General features: G+C 36.1%; 1 protein-coding gene and 1 long non-coding RNA gene across 8 annotated transcripts in view; both read left to right on the top strand.

Moving 5' to 3' along the window:
• Positions 1 to 26,920, top strand: part of SCAPER (S-phase cyclin A associated protein in the ER) — a 428,719-nt gene that overhangs the window by 215,038 nt on the left and 186,761 nt on the right. The window lies entirely within an intron of this gene.
• On the top strand, positions 19,640 to 22,840 carry LOC146401636 (uncharacterized). The gene is made up of 2 exons (XR_014810515.1): positions 19,640 to 21,878; positions 22,544 to 22,840. It is a non-coding gene; the product is annotated as an uncharacterized LOC146401636 (long non-coding RNA).

Raw genomic sequence — 26,920 nt, 5'->3', positions numbered from 1 at the left:
TGAGTACAAATTTTAGAGTTCTTTCCTCACTAGTAAAGTTCTTATAGAGTACATTGTTGCTGTAATTTAAAATAGTAAGTAAATAGACAATACTGTATATGAGACCCTTGCAGCCCAGCATATCACATGAGTGATGTCACTTCTCAGTAAGATGTGCCTATTGAAGTTTGTGCCCATAGCATCCTGACAGTATCCATCATGCTACCTCTCTGGCAATATTCTGTTCTTGGACTCACCTTAGTGATTGATTGCTGGATACAGTGAGTAAACACTTACTGTTTTTAACCGCATTTATATAAGTCTGGGTTCTCGGAAATAGTGACACTAAAAAATGAGAAATTGCCTGTATAAGGACCTTGATGCTAGCTATCTTCAGTTCAGCTCATTTTTTTTTTTTACATTAATAGACTCTATGGCAGATACCTTGTGTATGAAGTAAGACAGCTAGAAAACTCTTTTCCTCAATAGAAAATAATATAGGAAACAATATTTTCTGGTTAAAATAAACATAGATATCATGGGAAAGAATGCAAAATTTTTAAATTTTTGAAATGAAATACTCATGAAGATATTTCTTGCTATTACTAGGTGTATACTCCCTAGCACCACCATGTCCATGGGAATTCACTTTTTTCCTGATATTAGAGAATCCTAAATGGACATTTGGAGAAACTCTGCTTTAGAATAAATTAAATAATCTATGTTGTTCTCTATTCCATTCCCAGGATCTATGAAAAAACAGAGGATTGTTGAAAGTTGCATGTGATGTGGGTCAAAATTGGACCATCAGTGGGAGGGTATTAAGGAAGGAGATGAGAGCAGTGTTAAAGGCATGGACCTAGAACCTACTGCCTCTTTATTTTGTGACCCTGGACAGCTAATTAATCTCTCTGGGCTTCATTCTTTCCTATCAGTAAAATGTGTGATGGTGACATAGCCCAAAGGATTGTGTAGCTGTTAAATGAAATAATTTATGTTAAACTCATGGCAATCAGTAGGTAGTCAGCAGATGTTGGTTCGATATAATGCAGGTATTAAGACCACAGACTTGGTAGTTATGGAACTGAATTCAAATTTCAGATCAACCATGTAGTAGCTCTTTGAGTTTAGCCATATTATTAACCTTTATAGAAAACTTCAGTTTCCTTCTTAGAAAAATATGGGTAGGATTACATATCTTACTTTCATTTGTGAGAATTAAAATTTACTAACAGCATAATAAACTATTTATTACAGGAATGAAAGAATGATATAACATCTAAAATAAATTAATGTAAAACATCATCTTAAAGGAGAAAAACAGTGTCAATAGAAACAGAAAAGGCTTAAATTAAAATTCAGTACTTCTTCCTAATTTTTAACAATCTTAAAGATTTAATTTTAAGAAGAGCCTAATTTAAGGTGATTACCAAAAACCTGTAAGAAACATCATACTTAATAATGGGACATTAAGTCACTGTCCTGGAGGTCCTGGCCAGCTCAGTATAACAAGAGAAAGCAGTGCTGATATCTGGCTGATCTGCATGCAATACATATGGATTGTTTAAAGCTAGTGCTACCTTTTGATTGGTTGATATCTATGTTACTAACATATCAGTATGTTACTAACATATCTGAACATTATGCCTGAATGAAAGGTAAGCAGGAAAGAATCAGCATTGTATATTTGCTGATAAAGTGCTTGTCTATATTAAGAATCCAAGGAAATCTACAAATTCTTAAAACCAAAAAGATGATAAAAATTACTGGTTACAGGATCCTTTTGGCAAAATAAAGTGTTCCTACGCACCAGTAATCAAAAACTGGAAATGTAAAAAAAAAAAAAAGAACCTCATTGTCATTCTCTCTTTTTTTTAATGGCTATACCCTTGGCATATGGAAGTTCCCAGGGCCAGGAATTGAATCTGAGCCACAGCTGCAACCCAGGCCACCACTGCAGCAATGCCAGATCCTTTAACCCACTGTGCTGGCCCAAGGATCAAACCCATGTCTCTGCAGCAATCAGATTCTTAACCCAACTGCACTACAGCTGCAATTCTTTAATGTCATTCTTAATAACAACAGAATTATTATATGCCTAGAAATAATCTTTAAAAAATAAATAAGACTTGTAGGAATAAAATGATGAAAAGTCTGTTGAAAGAATGTTTCAATAAATAGAAATATGTGATGTTCATGATTGTGAAGATTTATAAAGATGTCAAATCTCTGCAAGTGAAACTATAAATAAAATTCAGTTAAAACTGCAGTAAACTTTTTTATGGAACATTACAAGATAATTCTAAAAGTCCTTTAGAAAAATAAGAATAACGAAATCAATTTTAAACTAGAAATAAATGAGATTGGTGATATATCAACATCCTGGAATAAACATTTTCTTTAGTCTTCTCTCTACCCAGGAGCACAAATTTAGACCCAGGGGTCCAACAGAGAAGTTCCAGCACACTGTTGGAGCCAAAAAAAAAAAAAAATGAGATTTAATACATTGAAGAGAATAAGAGGAAGTGTCTCTTCACCAGGGTCAGTCCTCCCACATGGAGGCACAGCATATTGCCATGAGACACCATCTTGGGCTATAATTTCTCCTATGGGGAAATGTGAAAGTATATTAGAGTCTAGTTTCCCCAGCTATACAATATTCTACCAAAGAGACCTAGAAGCCCCATCCTGAATACTGAGATGTGCTGTGTGACTAAGGGATAGGGTATAATTGGGAGAATAGCAGCCAGTGCTTTTGGAGAACATCAAAGGGACATTGATCCTATTAACCATATTGTGGACTCCATCAGGAAGCCTGTTCATGGATGCTAGGGGAACCTCACCTGGGAATCACCTTAACTGGACCACAAGTACCCCAGGATCTCATCCATACAGACTCACCCCCTCTGGCCAGCTGCCAGTGCATGCTCTGACAGCAGCAAGAGGAAACCTTTGCAGATGACTAATGAGCATGTATAGAAAGCTGGCCCAACTCTGGCGAATTGAGGAAAATCACCCAAACGCAGACATTCAGCACCACCCTAGGGAAAGTGAAAGGGAGGCTGTCAGCACGTGGCCTGGTTTTGGAGGTTCAAGAGACAGCATATAACCTTAACAATTGCTCCAGAAGAAGAACAAGAAGTGTGGAGCAAATGTATCCATAGAAAAGTTCTGAGAAGCCTTAGAATCCCCAACAGGGCTGACCAAATTAATTTTTCTCCCAAAGCTACTTAGTAAAGAGGAAGTAATGGCTTCTTTAAACAAGAAGACAGTAATGTAAGATATTAAGGAAAAATGATGCCACCAAAGGAGCACAATTTTCCAGCAACTGATCCCCAAAAAAGGAGATCTAAGATTTGCCTGAGCAAGAAAGAAAAAGAGTGAAGAAAGCCTGATGAGAACTATGGTCTACTATTAAGAAAAAACTTTGCATTATTGGAGACTAATTAGGAGAAGAAAGAATCTCTTGAGAAAGCATAGGAATCTGGGAAGAGTTTTGGACATCCAGTCCTTAAAGCTCCTTGGTGCCCCCCAAATTTGAACCCCAAATGATCTCCAAGACACATTATGGTAAAACTGTATAAAATCAAAGACAAAGAATTTTTGAAAGCAACTAGAACAACAACAAAAAAACATTTGTCACATTCAAGGTAAGCCCCATAAAGTTGTCAGTGCATTTCTCCACAGAAACTTTATGAGCCAGGAGAGAATGGGACAAAATTTTCAAAGTGCTCAAAGAAAAAAAACTGCCAACCAAGAATATTTTACCTAGCAAAGCTGTCCTTCAGAAATGAAGGCAAAATTAAGACATTCCCAGATAAACAAAATCTGATGGAATTAATCACATTGGCTCTCCCTTATAAAAAGTGCTAGGAGTTCCTGCTTTGGTACAGTAGGTTAAGAATTCGACTGCAATAGTTCAGACCACTGCAGAGGCATAGGTTTGATCCCTGGCCTGGCACAGTGGGTTCAAGGATCCAGTGTTGCTGCAGCTGTGGCATAAGTCACAGCTGTGGCTCAGATTTAGTTCCTTGCCTGAGAACTTCTATATGCCATGGGTGAAGCCATAAAAAAATAATAATAACAATTTTAAAAATAAGTGCTATAAGGAATTTTTCCAGCTGAAATGAAAGAATGTAACACGAAAATATAAAACTAATAAAGATCAAATTTGTAATACTCTAATAATGTGGTGTGTTAATCACTTAACTCTAGGGTAAAGGTTAAAAGTCAAAAGTATCAGAGTTCCTTGTGGCCTAGTAGTTAAAGATTCAGAATTGTCACGGCTGTAATTTGGGTTCAATTCCTGGCCCTGGAACCTCCACATGTCTCAGAAGCAGCCAAAAAAAAAAAAAAAAAGTATAAAAAATAACTATAACTACAATACTTGGTTAAATTGTTACATAGTATCATAAGAGGTAGTAAATTGCAATATCAAAAACATAAAGGGGGGGATTAGAAGAGGACAAAAGAAATAAGGGAACTACAAAGTAGCCAAAAGACAGTAAGATGGCTTTAGCAAGTATTTACCCATCAGTGATTACTTTAAATGTAAACAGATTAAATTCTCCAATCAAAATGCAGAGTAGCTGAATGGGTTAAAAAAAAAACTACCTCAATATATGGTGGCTACAACACACTTCAGCTTTAATAACACACAGACTGAAACTGAAGGAATGAAACAGATACTCTGTGTAAAGGGAAACTAAAAGACAATAGGGTGTAGCCATACTCATTTCAGACAAAAGAGACTTTTAGTCAGAATTTTAAATGAGAAAGTGAAGGTAATTGTATCATGATAAAAGACTCAAATAATCACGAGGCTATAACAGTAACAGAATGCATAGTCTTCCTAAGTACATATGGTGCATTCCTCAGGCTGGATCATATGTTAGGTCACAAAACAAGTCTTAGCAAATTAAAAAGAATCGAAACCATATCAAATATCTTTTCAACTTCAGTGGTATAAAACTGGATATCCAGAACAGGAGGAAAACTAAAATACACAAATTTGTAGAAATTAAACATCACTGCTGCTAAACAACCAGTATCAAAAAGAAATTTTAAGAAAATCTTAAAATGAATGAGAATAGAAACATGACATATCAAAATTTGGGGGATGCCACAAAAATCAGCTCTAAAAGGAAGTTTATAGTGATAAACACCTATATTAAGGAGAAAAGAAAGATCTCAACCTAATTTTATACCTCAAGTTCCTGGAAAAAAGAAACTAAGCCCAAAGTTAGTAAGGAAGGAAGAATCAGGCCAGAATACATGAAATAGAGAAAAAGACAGTGAATTCAAAATCTTTTTTAAAAACATAAAACTGACAAATCTTTAGGTAAACTAAGAAAAAAAGAGGCTTAAAATCAAAAATGAAAGAGGAGACATTACAGCTGATAGCACAAAGTACAAAGGATAATAAGAGACTTCTGTTAACAATTATATGCCTATAAATTGGACAACCTAGAAGAAATGAATACATTTCTGGAAATTTACAGCCTCCCAAGACTAAATTATAAAGACATAGAAAATCTGAACAGAAAAATAACAAGTAAGGAGATTGAATCAGTAATAATAAGAAACCTCCCATCAAAGTAAAGTCCTGGGCCAGATGACTTTACTGGTCAATTCTACCACACATTTAAAGAATAATTAATGCCAGTTCATCTCAGACTATTTCAAAAGTTAAATAACTGTGAGCAAGGTCAAACTCATTTTATAATGCCACCCTTTCCCTGATATAAAAGCCAAATAAGGATACTACAGGTTTTAAAAAGTATAGGTCAAAATTCTTGATGAATAATATTGATATAGAAATTCTCAGCAAAACACTAGCAAACCAAATTCAACAGCACATTAAAGGTATCAGAAACCATGATCAAGTGGGATTTTTTTTCCCTAGGATGAATGGATGATTCAGCATACACAAATCAATAAACATGACCCACCACAATAATAGAATGAAAGATAAAAATACATCTCAATAGATGCAGGGGGAAAAAAAAGCATTCAACAAAATTCAACACACTCCACAAAATGGTTCTGGAAGGACCATACCTCTACATTATAGAAGCCATAGATGAAAAGCCCATAGCTATCAAGATATTCAACAATGAAAGATTGAAAGCTTTTCCTCTAGATTCAGGAACAGGACAAGGAAGTCTACTGTCACCACTTTATCCAACATAGTACTGCAAGTCATAGCCAGAGCAATTAGGTAAGAGAAATAAATAAATAGAATTCAAATTAGAAAGGAAGAGGTAAAATTGTCTCTATTGGCAGAAGATATGATCCTGTATATAGATAATCCTAAAGACCACCAAAAAATGCTGTTGGAATAAATGAATTCACTAAAGATACAAAATCAATATGCAAAGATCAGTATACACTAACAAGGAAGCATTTGAAAAAGAAATAAAATAACCCAATTTGCAGTAGCTTCAAAAACAACAAAATACTTAGGAATAAATTTAACCAAGGAAGTGGAAAGATTAGTACACTGAAAACTATAAAACACTGATGAAATTGAAGAAGGCACTAATAAATTTTAAAAATCACTACTTTGTAAATCCTCTAATGAAATGAATCTAGTTAATACCAGCAGTAGATAATAAAACCATTGTATATATAATTAGTTGTTGTCTTCTATGTGTATACACACATTCTTTAAAATTTCATAATTCCCATACCATACGATTCACCTACTTAAGGTGAACAATCAAATGCTTTCTGATATAGTCACAGAGTTGTGCAACCATCACCACAATCGGTTTCAGAACTTTTCCATTACCTCAAAAGAAACCCTAAACCTGGTTAGCAATCCCTCCTCATTTCCCCTTACCTTTTCCATCCCAGACAACCACTAATCTCCTTCCTTTCTATATAAATTTACCTATTCTGGAAATTTCATATAAAGGGGATCATACAATATGTGGAATTTTGTGACTGGCTTCTTTCACTTAGCATAATATTGTCAAGGCTTGTCCATATTGTAGCATATATTAGTACTCTGTTCATTTTTATTGCCAAATAATATTGCATTGTATGACTCTACCACATTTAATTTTGTTGATAGACATTTGAACTGTTTATACTTTTGGGCTGTTATAAATAATACTACTCTAAATATTCATGTTCAAGTTTTTGTTTGGCTGCATAATTTCTTTGGGATATGTGTGAGGAGGAGAATTACTTAGTTGTATAGCATATTCTAGATTTAACTTTCTGAGAATCTGGCAACCTTGTCCAAAGTGGCTGCACCATTTTACATTCCCACTAGCAACATATGAAGATTTCAGTTTCTCCACATCCATGTTAATTTCTGTCAATAGATAGACAGGCAGATATAGATAGATATCTTAGTGGGTGTGAAGTAGTATCTTGTGATTTTACTTTGCATTTCCCTGATAGGTAATGATATTGAATATCCATGTGTGTAGATTGGCTGTTCACATATCTTCTTTGAAGAAATGTCTATTCAAATCATTTGCCCATCTTTAAACTGGGTTATTTATTCTTGTTGAATTGTAAGTGTTCTTTATATATTCTGGATATGAGTCTCTTACCAGTAATATGACTTATAAATATTTTCTCCCATTCTTTGGATTGTTGTTTCACGTTCTTAATGGTGTCCTTGAAGCATGGTGTCCAGTTTATCTATTTTTTCTTTGGTTGCTTGTGGTTTTGGTGTCCTAATCCAAGATCATGAGATTAAGTTCTTAGTTTTCATGATATTTTGGAATTCCATACCTTGTGAGTATAAACCTTCCCAAAATAGAAATCAGAAAACTATTTTTCCAGCCTCCCTTACAGCTTGGCACATACATATGATCTAAGTTCTTCCAGTTAGAAGCACCCATGCCAGATTCTGAATCAGAATCTAAGGAGTTAAGGAAGAGAGACACTACCAAAAATTCCATCCCAGGAAGGGTAGCAGCAGATACAGCCAGTTTTCAGATTTCAACATTGGCAGGAGTTAGAAATAGCATACAGTTCCTTCTGTCCACAGTGCAAAGTACGGTATAGTGCTGTGTCCAGCCATTGCAAGCATAGTGTCTGTACTGAAAACCTCCTCTGACCATCAGTAATTCACTCCTGAAATGACTCTATTAAGTGTAAGACTGCTGAACATTTAAGATTTCTGCCTTCTAGAATATTCAGAATTTCCCTAAATAGTTTATATCCTCTAGTCACTCTGAGAAAAACCCATGTATTCCCCTTATTTAGAAAGTATGTACTAATCTTATAAGGTTGGAAGACTGATCAAAAATTGCTTTTATATCTATTTATTTTGTTAATTTAAAATGTTACCAGCAAGTATTAAGAAAAAGCACATGAACCACAAAATTGATTATTAACTTTTCATCATATATGTTTCTAGGTGAATACCTATAATAAGAAAAGAGCAATGAGAAGATAAATTTTGCAGTGTTAATAGGCAAGTCCTCATTGGAGTATTTTTTTCTTTTCCAAGCATTACTCTGCCACCAGTGAAGTCTCATTATTTCTAAGTGTCCTAATCAATAAGGTCATGAAAGATTGATTTCAGGAGCTGTCACTGTGTTTATGACAAGAAGCATATAGAGTCATTTATAGGAGTGGGCAGTAATTCTCCTGTTAACTAGTAAGTCAGGGAATCAGTAAGCCCATCTTACATGTCTTTAGGTGGTAAGGAGAATCTCAATGATGTCTATCACTGACAAAGGAGGAGACTAATATTGTTAATTGGATTTCTTAAAGAGAACAAAAATATACCTCATGTGGGGGATGGGAGAGGAGAAGGAGCAAATCCATACAAGTCTCTGATATGTATGAGTTGGTTACATTGATTTTCCTCTGCTAATGTTATGAGATGGATTCAGAATTGTCCTCAGAAAATAAAAAGTTGATTACAACAGCTCCTTTCCACTTAAGACTTTCTAAGCAAACTTCCAATGTTTTAAATAAAAATATATATATTTTTATATAATTTTAAAATGAAACATTTTAGTTTTATTCTATTAATGTGTATTGTAGAAAATATGTAATACTTAAACATTTTCTTATTTCCTATAAATATGATTTTAAGAACCACACAATTTTCTATCATATGAGAGTACTGTAATTTATTTGGTTAACCAACTATTTGGGGAACCTTCAGGTTCACAAAGCCTTTTTGAAAGAAAAATAATTACTATAATACATGTTCATTGTTAGCAATAAAATTAAACAATACAAAATACATTAAAAGAATAAGTGAAAGCCCCTTCATTTTCTTTCTTTGTCCTGCTTCTCAGACATAACAGCTGTTAACAATTAGGAAAATATTCTTTCATATTTTGTCTGTTCATATTCTTATGCATATACATACATATGTTTTTCTCAGTAAAAATTCAAGCTATGTAGAGTTAATCCTTTCTTTTCACCTAGTAGCATGTTATGAATATTATTCCATGTCAGCACATGAAGATCTACCTAATTCTCTCCTTTTTAACCAGCTGGGCTTATTTAAAAAAGGGCAACATATGGCTTAAAAAAATTAAACCTTCCACAAGGTAATGCAGTAAAAAGGATATTCCTCCTTTACTTTACCCAGGAAGTCATTTTTAAAGACTGCATAGTATTCCATAGAATAGTTGTACAAGTAACTTATTTAACCATTTCCTTATTGGTGGACTTTTGCTTGGATTTTTGATAGAATTTTGCTTTTTCAAATAGTGCTTCAGTATACATCCCTATAATATGCCATTGTGGACCTGGGCTTATCTTCCAGGATAGATTTACTAGATATGGGATTGAAATTTTGATTTTAAAAAAAGCCAGATTATGTATAATTCAGGCATGTTAGAAAGTAGTAATTATTTGGCCAATATAATTGAGATCAGTTGTAGCTGGTTGGTTAAGCCAAAAGTCAAACCAAGGACATTATGATAAATGATACCTAAATACTTTTAATATTTTGTTTCAACATGAAACATTTAAGTTTACATTCATTCAACCATTTCTGATGTAGGATCAAGGCTTTTCTTTGTGAAAAGATCTCTTTGCAATTCCATTTCATTATTCTTGCACAAGAATTACCTATAATACAATATCTGCAGATTTCACTTTCAGGTTTTTTAAAGTATAAAACAATCTCAGTTCATCCTCAGTCCTCTAGATTTTTACATTTTTCCCCCTAGCCCTTTCACTTATCTCACTTTAGATCTAACTTACTATTTTGTACTCTGGTTTCTGTTACTGAATCTTTCCAAAACATTCAACTTAGTTTTCATAGAAACTTTCGTTCCCTGATACGTCATTAGTTTTCTTGACATAATTAAATTATTTAGTGTTAGGTAAAGAGTCAACTGACATAAACTTGTTTTAGAACCAATAGAACCTCCGCAGTCTGTGATAACACTCAGAGGCAAGATGTTCACTGGGATGTGGGCATTTGTCTGCTTGTTTTACAGAGGAAATGGAGTGTCCCATAAACCATCATTCTGGCTAAGTGGACATCAGTGGAAAGGATTTTGTGCTATATTAATTCACATGCCTATCCATGGTATGTAGTGGTCCATTTCCATCATTCTTGCCAACACCAGGCATCATTAATCCATAAGGCATTTCAAAGCTGGAAAATGTCTGTCATTGAACAACAACAACAAAGAAACCCTAGTATTTACTGAGCATCTACTCTTATGATACTTTACACTGTTACCTCATTAACTCATTAGATTAGCGCTATAATAGTTATCCCCATTTTTAAAATAGGCATTGAGACACAGAGAGATTAACTAACTTGGCCAAGGTTAGTAGCCACAATAAGTGAAAGAGCTGAGATTCAAAAATATTTTAAAGCCTTTTTATTTGACATAATAAGTTTATTGCATAAATAAGATGTCATTTCAATGTCATTATATTTCATATAAGAAGTTAAAACATTATGGAAGTAGTCTTTGTGGTATATGTAGTTTTTAGTGTTTTTTCCTTTCATGAAATATTTTTTCAGAATGGTTTATAAAATTTATTTAGTAAGTTTATATTGAGCCTACAAAGCACTTTCCTGGTTTTACAAATTATTAGAAGAGAATCATGGAATGTTAGAAGTTAAGTAACCTTAAGAATTATTTAGCCAACTGTCTCATCCTTTTGTTTTTGGAGTATGTGAAGGAAATGTGCTAATGCTTTAAGTCTTTAAAGGCCTTATCAGTGTAGATTAAAACTGGAATTTTCTACACTCTTAGCTGAAGAAAATAACTTGACGGTCATGGCATGGCCGTGATAAACCAGTCAGTCCATAATCCTAAATGTTAAATTCATTTCTATAAGACCTAATGAGTGTGTATGCTCTAGCATGTTTTCGTGGTACAAATTAAGACCTGTATTTCTCTTTACATTGAGTTTTACCTTTTATTATAGGTAGTATCCAAATGTAAATACGAGAAGCAGAGATACACACCAACTTGCTAGGCCATGGTTTCTGAAAAATGTTTTGTTTGATAACCTCTTAATTATGAGTTACCTTGAATTCTCATAGCCTTGAGATGATGTTTTTGGCATTGCAGTTCTAAAAGAAGAAAAGCTATTCTTGATTTTAGCTTTTGATCTTAAGATTTCTATAGAAGGGAAAATATTAGTAAGTGGCAATGTTTGTTAAATAGGTATGAGCTGCACAATTTGCTGAGTGCTTGCGTGAATATTTCTGTAGGACACTTTTCTAGAAGTAGAATAATTAATTGGACATTACATCCTGCCTTTTATGAGACACTCTTCTTCTTCCCTGTCTTTTGGGACCCTCAGGGTAGGTAAAGTCCTAAAGCAAGTATGTTGATGTTCACCTGAGCAGTGAAGAAGAGGACTGAGGTCCCTGATCTGCTGGGAATCCCAGCCAACCCAAGAAATGGACGACTGTGAGGAAAAGGGACTGTGGCAGTGCTAATAGTGATCTTGAAGTGCCCATAGTAGATCCCCATTTTTCTAATTAGAAAGCTCTATGGGAGTTCCCGTCGTGGTGCAGTGGTTAACGAATCCGACTAGGAACCATGAGGTTGCGGGTTCGGTCCCTGCCCTTGCTCAGTGGGTTAACGATCTGGCGTTGCCGTGAGCTGTGGTGTAGGTTGCAGACGCAGCTCGGATCCCGCGTTGCTGTGGCTCTGGCGTAGGCCAGTGGCTACAGCTCTGATTCAACCCCTAGTCTGGGAACCTCCATATGCCGTGGGAGCGGCCCAAGAAATAGCAGCAGCAGCAACAACAACAACAAAAAAGACAAAAAAAAAAAAAAAAAAAAAAAAAAGAAAGCTCTATGGCACAATAAAATGTTGGAAAGTCCATTATTAGAAAATCAACTTACGAGTCATATCTTCTGGAAGCCTTCCCTAGCAGGTTGCCTTTTCTGTACCCACACACTTAAATACCTGTCTGTCATCATTCCAGATGAGTCGCCCATCCTTTATAATCCTATCCATCTATGTTGATCTCTCATAGTACTTACCATTAGTGTATTGTAGTTTTCTCAACTCTGTGCCTCAGAATTACTTAGGAATTTTTTAAAAGTAAATGCAGATGATTGGGTGATTCTCTCTTTTTTTGTTGTATTTGAAAGTTTGTCATAAAAATTAAGAAGATGCTTTGGGTCTATCCCAGATTTACTAAATAAAAACCTCTACCAGTAATTTTGAGACACAGCTATGGTTGAGAATCATTGTTATACCGGAATAGTTCATTTGCTTGTTTGTTTTCTATTTATTTATTTGCTTTTTAGGGCCATACCTGCAGCACATGGATGTTCCCAGGCTAGGGGTCAAATCAAAGCTACAACTGCTGGCATACGCCACAGCCACAGCAACGCAGGATCTGAACCATGTCTGTGACCTACACCACAGCTCACAGCAATACCAGATCCTTAACCTACTGAGTGAGGCCAGGGATCGAACCCACAACCTCATGGTTCCTAGTTGGATTCATTTCTGCTGCGCCACGATGGGAACTCCTGTTTGTTTTCTTACAAAATTGTAGTATTCTTAAGACTCTTTTTGTCTCTAAGTCCCTGTAACCTCACCCTTTGTCTGACATATTACTTGATATTCAGTAAAGATTTACTGAAGAAACCACAAAATCAATGATTGGATGAGATGATTCAGTTAACTACAAAAAGAGAAGAGTAAGCTAAAGGAGTTTGCATATATAACATTTTTATTAAAAGGTCTAAGATACACTCTTCCAATTTATTTGAGAGTAGAATGAGAAATAAACCAAAATGGAGTGCCCATTGTGGCACAGCTGAAACGAATCCAACTAGGAACCATGAAGTTGCGGGTTCGATCCCTGCCCTTGCTCAGTGGGTTAAGGATCCTGTGTTGCTGTGAGCTGTGGTATAGGTCACAGACATGGCTCAAATCTGGCATTGCTACAGCTCTGGCACTGGCCAGCAGCTGTAGCTCTGATTAGACCCCTAGCTTGGGTACCTCCATATGCCATGGGTGCGGCTCTGAAAAGACAAAGAAAAAGAAATAAGTCAGAATGCTTCATAGACTATGCATTATGAAGACTTTCTTGCCTATAGAGATTGCTAAGCTATATCAATAAATAGATAATTTATGAAGGGTGTGGACTTCCTTTTATAAGATGGTAGCTGGACATTCTGTCCTGTACACTGGGCATTTAAGCTAAAGCCATTCATGATGTGCAATTCTGGAAAATCTGGTTTTTTTTGGCTTTTAACTCAGTAATTTTATTATATGTATAGTTGTACAATGATCATCACCATCCAATTTTACAGCATTTCCATCCCAAACCCCAGCCCATCCCCGCCAACCCATCTGCTGTGATAATGATAGTATTTTCAAAGTCCTGAGTCAGTATCCATTCTGCAAAGAAGTTCATTGTATTCTTTTGTTAGATTCCACATATAAGTGATAACATATGATTGTGTCTCACTAACTTCACTTGGCATGATTATTTCTAGGTCCATCCATGTTGCTGCAAATGCCATTATTTTGTTCCTTTTTATGGCTGAATAATATTCCGTTGTGTATATGCACCACACCTTCTTTATTCACTCATCTGTCGATGGACATTTAGGTTGCTTACATGTCTTGACTATTGCATACAGTGCTGCAATGAACATTGGGTACATGTGTCTTTTCGAGTCATGATTTTCTGTGGATAGATGCCCAGGAGTGGGTAAAAGTCATCATTAAAGTCTAAATATGTGTAGCCCAGGAATATAGATATAGGAATTGTAAATATTTACAGACTGTCATAAAAATTCAGTCAGCAATATTCTAATCATATAATTTATAAATATAATTTAATTTAATCTTATATAAATATGAAATAATACAATTTGGTTTATAGTGCCATCTTAATTAAAAAATAACTTGATGTCTCCCAGAGAACTGGTCCAGACTTGAATTAGCATTTCAAGAAGGCTGTGCAAAAAAGTAATAACAGATATTTCCCATAGAATTGTGGAAATGGAAGAATGAGATTCATTAAATTTCATAGAAAATTAGAGTTATAAATTTTATTCCATAATCTTCCACTTAAAATCATTGAAAAAATAAATTTAACAAATTTTAAAATTCTGTTCCAATTAAAGACTATCCTTTAGAGTGAAGAGAAATTTTTACCATTTTTCTACTGGTTAAAAACTGTCCTTTAGAGTAAAAGAAAAATTTGTTTTCTCTATTGGTTTCTAATTCTTTTGTCTTTCATATTACTTACTCTTTCCTCAGCTAAGTTGCGACAATACCTTTGGTGCATATTTTTTCAAGACTGATGACAACACTTATGACCTCCCAAAGCTGCTCCCTTGGTGACCACTAATGGTTTATCTAGTGTCAAACAAGATCTTTGTTTTCTTGATTTTAGATAAATTTGCAGCCCATTGCTTCACCAGTCATGAAGTCAGTTGTTTACATTTCAACAAAATGTTTGTCGTAACTTTCAAATACAGAGGAACTGTAGACAGACGGTGTTTATCACGTTGTAGAGACTGTCAGAAATGGTTGGCCTCAACATAACTGAGTCGAGCTCATTGTTTACATTTTCATCTGCAAACTGTCAGGCCTGCTCACTCTAGTGACCAATTGCGGCAAGGGAAGATGAATAGCACAGAATTTTTATACTAGTTGCCACATATTGCTCTGAATTAGTCTTTTCAAAAAAGTGTATTTTACAGATGATAGCTAAAGGATGAGAAGAAGCAATTCAAATATCGGAAATGATAATATTACTATTCTGGTTAATGACCCTCTTCCAAAAGTGAAATGTAGAAATTCACATGTAGAATGTGTTTCCCCTGGTGATATTTTTTCCTGTCATCTCCAAGTTAGGTCAGAAAAATGTGCTGACAAGTAGACAGAGGAGGAGTTTTTAGAAAGGAGGAGTGGCCCTTGCACAGTGGTCATGTCAACTGTTACAGCCAATTAAAGACTGTTTCTCAATTTCAGGCCTTCTCTCAATCTTTTGTTGAGCAAGGGTGAGGGAGGTGTAGAAATACATTTGATACTGTTTAAGATATGTCCAGAGATCATATATGTATAAAAATATTGACCTATTGAATTTTTTACAGTACATTTCATTCCCGACTGCCTGCCTGCCACTTCCTCCCCTGAAACTTGTATTTCCTGAAAGCCATCCCCTGCTCACTCTTCAAAATCCCAGTAATCTTCATCTTCAGGGGCCTTACCGCAGTCCACAGTTTGACTTGAACATCCTTAGCCAGTTTTGTCATAGCTGCATAATACAATTTGTCATTTCTTCCTCATAATTATTTTTCTGTTTATCTCCCCTAGTAAAATTAAAGCTTCTAAAAGGAAGGGGCTATTGTTTTTAAATCATGTGTCACTAGTATAAAGCTGAGTGTTTGGCATATAGTAGGTGCTAAATAAATGTTGAATTATGTAACTTAGGACCTGATGTTTCTGCTCTAGAACTCCAGCATCCATGGCCTCCCTCACTCGTTATTTCATTCCCACCTCTCCAAGGTCATCATCCCTTGTTGATTGGAACAGCATCCTCTGTATTGTGCCTGCATTGTCTTTACTTTCTGCATTTCCTTGTGATGTTGCTTCTCTAATAGACCCCCATTTCCTCTGCTTAGCTCTGTCCACTGTTTTCTTCAAGATCACATTCAAGATGCATTTCCTTTAGAAAACCTATGAATAACTCAGTTCTTAATGCTTATAGGAGTACAGTGAGCAGTATAGACTCTCAGCTTAATGAAAAAATAAATGAGTAATAGATAAATTGATTAATGGAAAGTCAACATTAGCCTGCAGACTTAAAAGAGAAAAAATAGGGTGAACAAAAAGGAAAAATAGTTATGGGAAAAATAATCTCAGTGGAGTGTGAATATTAGTCATATAGTCCTGTTACTGCCAGGGTGGTTATTTCTGTGACAAGGAAGAGCAGTGCCACAGAAATGATAAGCCTCAGCTTCTTGTTCCAGGTATGTCATTAACCTGGATGTGTGTGCTTGGGAATTGCAAAACCTTTTAGCCTCAGTTTCCTTGTCTTTGAAACAGTAGTTTTGAGAGTTCTTCCTGCTCTCTAGTCTTAGGACTCTTACAGATTGTTGAAAATAGCAAAACTACTTTTTGGGTGGAACTATTTAGAAGGCTGATTAAAACTTAGTTAGCATGTATCTCTAGAACCATCCTATGCAAGCCACTTCCTGGGTGAAAGAATTGTGTAGCCACAGCAAGGGGAGTTTTAAGTTATTACTGACTAAAGAAGATACCTGTTGTAGGCTTTCAAGAAGACAATGGTTACATCATTGAAAGAGAATTTAAACATATTTTTTCCCTCTGATTGTCTCAATGCACAATTAATTATAGAGTAGAATATGAATTATGAAGAGTAGAATATGAATTTTCTGCAAGCATAATCATCAGAAGGTGGTTGAATCTTAGAATAAATGTATCATCTCCCCATAATATTGTTGATAATAATGCTTATATTTGCAGTCTGCATCATGTTTTCCAAAGAATCTTTTTCATTCCATTTTTCATATGAGCAGATCCTCTTACAGAAGTTAGACCAAAGCTGATCGGCCAATAAGAGTTGAAATGAGGATAAGAAACCAAGGGTACCTAGTTGAGGGTGGCATGTGATAAAAAACTAATATTCTGTCTACCCCATCATATAAAAGATGTATATTCTTGCTGGATGTTGATTTTTTCTTTATTTTTTTTTTTTTTTTTTTTTTTTGTCTTTTTGCCATTTCAAGGGCCACTCTCCTAGCATATGGAGGTTCCCAGGCTAGGGGTTGAATCGGAGCTGTAGCCGCTGGCCTACACCAGAGCCACAGCAACATGGGATCCGAGCCACATCTACAACCTACACCACAGCTCACAGCAACGCCGGGTCCTTAACCCACTGAGCAATGCCAGGGATCAAACCCACAATTTCATGGTTCCTAGTTGGATTCGTTAACCACTGAGCCACGACGGGAACTCCTGGACATTGATTTTGATTATATGTATTTCTCTACCTAATGCCAAAGGGACAAGGACTCCACTCAGTCAAAGAGCATGGACACCACCCAGTCATCCAATTCATTGACTTACTAAAGATTGGTAGATAGGCCACTAGCTCTCTGTGGGATGCTGAAGGCTAGCTATCTTTACTCACAGCCAGAAGATACTGGGAACATAGAAGAAAATATCTCTGGACAATGTGATTGAATAGGTGCAGACTAACAATCATAATTAACACTTATTTTGTGGCAGGTACCCATCCCAAATTTTTAACATATGCTAACATTTACTTCTCACAGCAACCTTGTTGTTTTTATTATCCCCATTTTACAAATAGGAAAACTGAGGCACTTCTCTAAGGTCTCACAGCAATAAATGGTGAACCAGGAGTTGAAAACAAAGAACTTGCTGCTAGACTCCATGCTATTAATTGCTCCAAAGTACTGAGTAAGGAAGTCAATATTTGTCTTGCTGCCTCTTGCTTACTTGACTGTACATCTAGATGTGACTGTCCCTAACGCCTTGTCAGAGAGCACCGAATTCACACTTTCTCAGAAGCCACAATTGCAAGAGTCATAATTTCAGTCTCAGATGATGGAGACTGAGAGAAGTAAGGAAAACAGACATCCCATCCCAAGTGGTTTGATCTTTCCTCTATCAACCTCAGTAAATTCTTCTAGCAGTTCTATATGCCATCCACTTTTGCTAACATATTCAAGAATTACCAGTAATCTTGAAGGCTAACATATTTATAGTCATTTTTTTTTCTTCTTTTTAGGGCCACACCTGCAGCATATGGAAGTTCCCAGGCTAGGGGTCAAATCGGAGCTGCAGTCGCCGGCCTATACCATAGCCACAGCAATGCTGGATCTGAGCTGCATCTGTGAACTACACCACAGCCTGTGGCAACACCAGATCCTTAACTCACTTAACAAGGCCAAGGATTGAACCCACATCCTCATGGGCGCAATGTTGGGACTGAGCCACAGTGCAAATTCCTATATCAATTTTTAAATTCTAAGATTTACAAACTTCTACCCTAAATTTTTGTTACGTTCTTCTAAATCATCACCTTTATCCATGTAGTTCAAAACTGATTTATAATTCTATTCTTTGTTGTTTGGGTTAAATATATATGTATACACATAACTGTAAAATTCTTTGATTACAAGATATATGTCTTCTGGATGTTTTCTTCTATCATTAACATACCTCCCTCCCTCCCCCTTCCTTCCTTCCTTCTCACTTTCTCCTTCCCAGCATTGTAAGTTGTTCTGTGAACAATGGTACATAATTACCATATGATGGTGATGATTTCCAGATACAGAGCCCATTCACAGGAAACAGATGCTCTCTGGTTTCCCCAGTGCAAACTCAGAAACCATGTGCAGGTACACATACTCACCATGTCAAGTTATTGGGAAAAATCATAAAAAGAACAAGATAAACTCGTAAGTAAGCTTGACTACGGAAGGATTGATGAATTTGCCATAGTGTCTTTGGAACAGAACTTTCTAGACAGTGGAACCCATTCTCAGACCACATTTAGATAATTTTAGTATGAAAGGTTCAGAACATGGGTTACAAGGGGGCAACGCCTACTTCTCTTTCAAAAGAGTGCAGTGACCAAAAAGTAAACTAAATAGTATGCCAGAGAGTAGGATTCATATGGTCATTGAAAACCAAGGAGTCACGTGGTCCTTGAAGCATAAAGATAAGTTATAGCATGAGAATAATTCAGTTTCTGTTTGCAGACCTCATTAAGACATATCCTGCCTTTTATTTTGAAAGGATATTTCATCTCTACTAAGGACATAAAACATTAATTACACAATATATACTTAAGAGAGCATGGTCCTTCATTGCTGAGAACTGTGTTAAAAATAGATCCTTAGGAAGTAGACCATTCTTGCAATAAATATAAATGCCTAAAAATATATGTCAGATTCTGCCCACAAGGTGCTTCAGTCTAATAGCTGACTACAGAAAAGCAAAGATATAGTTAAGACTCAGGAAGCTCCCATTGTGGCACAGGGGTAACGAACCTGACTAGTATCCATGAGGATGCAGGTTTGATCCCTGGCCTTGCTAAGTGAGTTAAGGATCCCACCTTGCTGTGAGCTGTGGTGTAGGTCACAGATGCACCTCAGATCCTGGGTTGCTATGGCTGTGGTGGAGGCCGGCAGCTGTAACTCTGATTCAACCCCTAGCCTGGGATCTTCCATATGCCATGGGTATGGCCCTGAAAAGCCGAAAAAAAAAGATTCAATATAATAAGTTGTACTGCTTTCAGCCTGCTCTCTACACAGCATCAGTGCCCTTCAGTGGCTTTCCAATTTATTTGGAGCAAAAGCTGAAGTACTTAACAGTGGCATAGAAAGCTGTAGATTTGCCCCACATTTTACATCTCTGATTTCATCTCTTTCTACTTCCCTCCTCACTGACTGCTCGTGCCTCATTGGCCTGGCTATTCCTCGAACATGTCAGCCCTCTTTTGCCTTTACACTTACTCACCCCTCTGTCTGAAAAGCTCTTCCTCCAGAGAGTTGCATGCTTATTCCTCACCTCTTTCAGGTCTTTCTTCAAATGTCATCTGTTCAGGGGGCCTTCTCTTACCACTTATAAAAAATTTTAACCCTCTTTCCCTCCACAGCTCCCAGCCCCTCATCTCTACTGTATTTTTCTCTGTACTTATTACCATCTAACATACTTATTTATATTATTAACGACTTGCTCCCCCAACTGAAATATAACTTTTATGAAAGTAGGGATTTCTTTCCATGCTTAGTATATACTTGCTGAGTAAATTAGTGAAAGTTAAATACAAGGTGCTATGAGAGCACATAACCCAGAAATAGTATTAGAGGAGACTTTTCCATTACAACAGAGCTAAGGTTTTAACAGAGTGTTTCAGGCACAGAGAACAGCACTTGCAAAGACCAAAAGAAGCAGAGAAGAGTGTGTGATGCCTTAGTCATTTATCATAATTGTATGGGGAGTGGATCAGACAATGAAGGGTAAGATAAAGGCAGTGGAAGGGCTTCAAACAAAGAGTGAAGTGAGTAAGTTTGCTATTTTTTTTTTTTTTTGGAAATATCCTTCAGGCTACTGTATGGTGAGTAGATTGCAGGAGGCCAAGCTTGTAGCAGTAAGACCTTTTATAAGCCTATATTAGATATTTAAGTGAGATTCTGGCAGACTAAAAAAAAGAAAGATAAAATCAACATTGACTCTGAGGAGTATGCGAAGGAAAGAAGCTGAAAATGAAGTAGAGGATGGTGCTTTTTAGTATTAGCTTTATAAGACTGAAAAAGAACAGATTCCATTTTGGACATATTGATGTGCTCATGGGACATCCAAATAGTGATACCTAGTATAATGCTAATTATAAAAACATGGGGCTAAGAAGAAGCACCTGGGCTAGAGATAAAGATTTAGGATCATCAGCTTAGATACAGTGAATGAAACAGTAGAAACAGATAATAATCTATGAGGTATGAAAGGATAAAGTGGAGGAGAAAAACCTGAAGAATAATAATACTTACTCTAGAGTTTGGCCAACTAAGGCCCGCAGACCAAAGCTGGCCCATTGCCAGTTTTTTAATGACCCATGAACCATGAATGCTCTTTACATTTTTTAATTATTACATTTTACATAATCTAGATTTTGCTTCATGGCCTGCAAAACTTAAAATATTACTGCCCGGCCTGTCAAGAAAAAGTTTATTAACCCCTGATTGCAGCAAAGGAAGACTAGCATTCAAAGATGAAGATAAATGTTAGTGAGAGTGATAGGGGAAATCATCAGAGAGAAGTAAAATGTAAGCCAAGGGAAAAGACAGGGTTTTCAGAGAGTTAGGGAAACTTTGGGTCATGTTGGTGTAGTAAGTTTATATACTGGCACCTCTCTTCTGCTTCAAATATATAACAATAAAAAATATTTTAAAAGAAAACTAAGAGGACATAAGTCAAAAGCAAAATTGGGATTTCTGTGGACCAGAAATGGAATGAATAGAAACACAGTGTATTAAAAAGGGCAGAAGTCACAATTCTGTGGCACTCCAAGTCTAGAGACACTATGGTGACCATTAATCAGGCTCCTATAGACTAAAAGGAAGCTGAATACCCCATACAAAGTCATCTTCACTGCTCGAGGTCAGAGCTTGGTCTAGGGACTTTTCTACTCATGAAAGGAGGTTGAATTAAAAACTACTGCTTACTACCGTGTAGTGCATCAGCTTGTAGGAAGCTTCAGGCCTAGGAAGGAAGAGAACACACAGCCTCACAACCAAGAATTGAACCAAGCCAATGTGTGTGTACGTACACACACACACACACACACACACACACACACACACACACATACACATATATAAACTGAAGTAGGTAGGGAGAAAATCAGTAGCTTGGGAAACAGTAGTCTTTTTTGTCTTTTTTAGGGGTGCACCTGTGGGATGTGGAAGTTCCCAGGCTAGGGGTGGAATTGGAGCTGCAGCTGCTGGCCTACACCACAGCCAGCCACATGGGATCGAGCCACTTCTGTGACCTACACCACAGCTCATGGTAACACTGGATCCGTAACCCACTGAGAGAGGCCAGGGGTTGAACCCGCGTCTTCATGGATACTAGTCAGGTTCATAACCTGCTGAGCCACAACGGAAACTCCAGGAGATAGTATTCTTTAATACCGTGTTCTTCTGTGTTCCCAAAACACAGAAGCAAAACAGATTAAAAGGGTGAAGATTAAGAGTCGTAGAATGTAGATGAGGGCCTTCCGTAGCATTTATTTAGAGTTCTGGAAGAAGAGAATGGCAAGAAAAGTGGAGTTAATATTTGACACTTAACACCTGAGAATTTTCAATAATGGAAGAAAGGTATGTATTCACATTATAGAGAGGCTTCAAAAGATCGAAGTGGGAGTTCCCGTCGTGGCGCAGTGGTTAACGAATCCAACTAGGAACCATGAGGTTGCGGGTTCGATCCCTGCCCTTGCTCAGTGGGTTAATGATCCGGCGTTGCCGTGAACTGTGGTGTAGGTTGCAGACGCAGCTCGGATCCCGTGTTGCTGTGGCTCTGGTGTAGGCTGGTGGCTACAGCTCCGATTCAACCCCTAGCCTGGGAACCTCCATATGCCGTGGGAGCAGCCCCAAAGAAATAGCAAAAAGACAAAAAAAAAAAAAAAAAAAAAGATCAAAGAAACATAAAAAATTTTAAAACTACCAGAAGAGAGACAGATTATCTAAAAAGTACAGTTAGACTGAAACTTCTTGTCATCTATGAGAGATGCCAAGAGGCAACAGAACAGTATCTTCAAAAAGTGTAATATCAACTAAGAATTTTATGCCCAGTGAAACATAACTCAGGAATGAAAGCAAAATGAGGATATTTTCAAACATTAAAAGACAAAGAAATAGAACTAGCACAGGCCTTCACTAAAAGAACAAATAAAAGAGACTTTAGCAAGAAGAAAATGAGTTCAGAAAAGAAGCATGTGATACATAAAAATAGTCTAGAAATTGTGAAAATACATCAATTTGCTTCATTAACCATTTCCTTTTTAAAGGAAAAAGGAAGAATAACCCTTTAGTTCATGAGAACAAGACAGGAGAAGGATATGTAATTGGGAGTTAAAGTATGCAAAGGACTTTATGAGATAAATGGTAAAATTGGGAGGAGAATAAATATTTCCAATAAATTATTATTCTTATGAATCAAAATTGCTGCACAGGAATAATGTCCTAAGTTTGTATTCTAGAACCAGGATTCAAAATCAGATAAATCATAGATGAGGAATCCATTGATTTCCTAAGGCAAATATAAAACTACTTGATCTAGCCTTGAAAATCATTAACAGGGTAAAATTCTAATAGTTGTTAATTAAAATAGGCATCTGGTTAAGGGATACCAATTTTTTAAGTATGCATAGAAAATCCAACTTTACCAAAAAACAATTTCTACCTTACGACTGTATGTTAGCTGAATCATTATTAATATGGAGCAATAAATATGTTTAATTTTTCATAGCTTAAGGGTTCTATGATGGATTATTTGAATAGTCTAGGTCTCAGAAGATCTTCCCTTCATGTAAACCTAGAGTTGGCAAAAGCATTCATGTTTATTCCTGAGATCTTTCAAGATTAGGTTAGAGTTCTCTTTTCATTCCATAGATAACACTCTTATGTATTGGTAAGTCTCTGCATGAATTATACAAGACTCCAGAAGCTGTTGAAATTGTCTTAACTATCCCCACAAGTACAGAATGAACATTCCTCAGCAGAATGTGGGACTGTCCTCATTTTCTGAGTATCAAAAATAATACGGAAGCAAAAGTAACAATGCAATAAGACGTAAATAATAAGTGACTATATTTTAAAATATTTACTTAAAAAAAAAAAAAAGGAGTTCCCGTCGTGGCGCAGTGGTTAACGAATCTGACTAGGAACCATGGGGTTGCGGGTTCGGTCCCTGCCCTTGCTCAGTGGGTTGACGATCTGGCGTTGTCGTGGGCTGTGGTGTAGGTTGCAGACGCGGCTTGGATCCCGTGTTGCTGTGGCTCTGGTGTAGGCCAGTGGCTACAGCTCCAATTCAACCCCTAGCCTGGGAATCTCCATATGCCACGAGAGCGGCCAAAGAAATAGCAAAAAGACAAATAAATAAATAAATAAAATATTTACTTAGATATATGTTGGTCTTGTTTCTAATGGAATCATCCATAAAAGCCTAGTAATCCAAGTGAAAATATTTCCCCGAAGAATAATGATCTTCCTCTTCTTTGAATGCTGAAACACTTTGTCTGTACCTTTCTTAGGATAAAGTACCAGTTTTGCCTTAGCTTATGACTGTTGTTCTGACTTTTTATCTCCTCTTACAGATGCTAGTCTACTCCTGGACCCAAACCATGGCTGTCTGTCCTCCACAGGGTAGATCAACACAGTCTATACACACAGCACACAGATATCACATGTATGGTCATTTCGTGCATCTGAGTTTTGTGAGGTTTTTTTTGGTTTCTTACTGTAATAGCAAACCATTTTTTAGGAGTATGTTACCGCATGTTGTCTTACAAAGCTGTGAAAATTTTATAGATTTGCTGGTAAAATAAGTAAAATTTCTCTTTGGATAATTGAGCCATTAACATAAGAAAGATTCATGTAAAGCTGATTGTGTTGATGTTTTGAAGGAACTTCAACCCATAGTTGAAGTCTTACTTATATAAGAGCCTTATTTAAATCCTCGCAGTCATTTCAGTCTTTTGAGTCAAGAATTGATGGCATATGTAAGGTAACTAAGGTGGGAGAGGTTAGATGAATCTAACCTCATCACCTCACAACAATTAGGATTTTTGTTAGCTGATTTACGTGCTTTTTTTTTTTTTTACTAAGACGTCGAAGTAGAAAGTATATCATTCTCTCCAGCATACATAGTATGCTATAATTGTTATTTTGCATGTGTAAAGCACGTATTTTATTTTTAAAAAATAAGCAGCAATTTTTCTTTTTTCTGTGTTCCCAAAGCCTTCTATGAATATACTTATGTTATAGCATCTACCATGGAATTAGGGTAAAATGTTTGTCTTCCTAACATAGTACTTCCCACCTCAGTACTAGCTAGCATTGGATGGATACCCCCAAAATGTTTATTGAATGAATGAATGTGATCTTGACTGTAGTTTAGTTCTCACAGAATTCAGGTCCTTAAGGTTGTTTATATTATCACTTTTCTGAAGCACACAGATTCTGAATCTCTCTGTTGATTATTAGTTGGCTCTATCAGATCCCATTAAGGGTGATCAGTGACTGTCCTAGAAGCCAGTAACTTGGTACTTCTAGTTTCTGTAAGAGAGAGAAAGAAAAAAAAAAGTATCAGTTTGTATCAGAACCAAGAATCAGAGACTTTTGTCTCATTCTGAGTTTTCCTCACTTTATGCAAATATATATTTCTGATCTCTTACTTAAGATTTTCTCCAGCCTTGTCAACTGAGTCTGAAACTTTAGTAAAGTAGAAAATACTCCTATAAAAGTATTGTTACAATTTGAATTTTATGCATGTTTACTTAAAGCAATGTGCTGCTTTTGTTAAAGATGTTAATACTGCACGAGAATTAGGCTAATCAGTTTATTCTGGAGTTGCTGTAAATGTTTACAAAGCCAATATTTCAATAAATTCTGGAGATTTTTTGTTTTTCATGGCTGCACCTGCACCATATGGAAATTCCCAGGCCAGAGATTGAATCTGTCCTGCAGCTGCGACCTATGCTGCAGCTGTGGCAATGGCAGATCCTTTTATCCACTGTCCAGGGCTGGGAATCAAACCCACAGCTGTTCAGTGACCGGAGCCACTGGAGTTGGATTTTTATCCATTGCACCACATCAGGACTCCAATAAAGTGTGGTTTTTAATTAAACGTTTTTGTTAACATTTTAACTACTTTACTGAGATATAATTCTTATAACATACAATTCACCCACTTAACTGTTTTTTAGTGTAGTTACTGTTTTTTAGTATATTCAGGAGTTGAATTAATCAATGTAATTAATTTTAGGACATTTTCTTCACCCTGAAAGAAACTCTGCACCCTTTAGTCATCACTCTCTAATCTCCCCCATCTCCCTTTGCATTTTGTTAACATTTGCATTTATGATTGAAATATTTATTTTTTCCCTGTTTAGTATAAAAATCAATGGTTCACATTGTATGTGTGTGTGAGTGTGTGTATTTCAACCATCTATTTCTCTCCAGGGCCCAGTTTTCACACCATACTACAAGTTATTTGTTTAAATGAGCTCCAAATTTAGTAATTTGAATATTATCATTTTATTTTTTCCTTTCAAGTATAAAACTTTAAAAATTAGTATGCTGTTTGAGGAGCAACTATTGCTTTATTGACAGAACTGAAAGCAGCAGTATTTTAATTGACTCACTACCAGTGAATAAGTTACTATACAGTAATTAAAGAGGTATCTCTCCACCAAATTGAAATTAGAGTAAGTCATACTAGGTTAATGTATTTCTCTCTTATAGTTTAGATTATGTGTATTCACTCTATAGTTCTTGACATAAATTGTTCTTTAATCATAAATTTAGACATTTATAAGAAAATTAAAGTCAGTCCCAAAGCATTTTGGATTTTTTAGAATAGAAAAGCCCATGTGAATGGCAAGTTATGTTATACACTAATAGTGTGTTTTGACTAATAGAAATTTTATGTAAATCACTTGTCAGGAACACATGAAACGATTTTTTATCTGTCATTTAGACTAAATTCTTGCTGGCATGGAGCATTTTCTGAATTAAAATCTCTGCAGACAAGCAATAAAATGCATAATGTACTTATGAATAATACATTAACAGCATGATAGTCAAGATCAGTCATAAACAAATTGGTAGCCTAGTGTCTGGGGACACATTAGACTGGCTGAGTCCATTTTATAGAGGAAGTTTTGGATTTGTCTACTATCTTCAAGTTCCATAGAAACAAATTTAATAAATTTC

Source organism: Sus scrofa, chromosome 7, assembly GCF_054392235.1.
Source record: "Sus scrofa isolate SSC_HxYL_T2T_F1_AM1 chromosome 7, Sscrofa_HxYL_maternal_Yorkshire_Landrace_v2.0, whole genome shotgun sequence".
Classification (NCBI taxonomy): domain Eukaryota; kingdom Metazoa; phylum Chordata; class Mammalia; order Artiodactyla; family Suidae; genus Sus; species Sus scrofa.
This window is presented reverse-complemented; position numbering and strand designations above follow the sequence as displayed.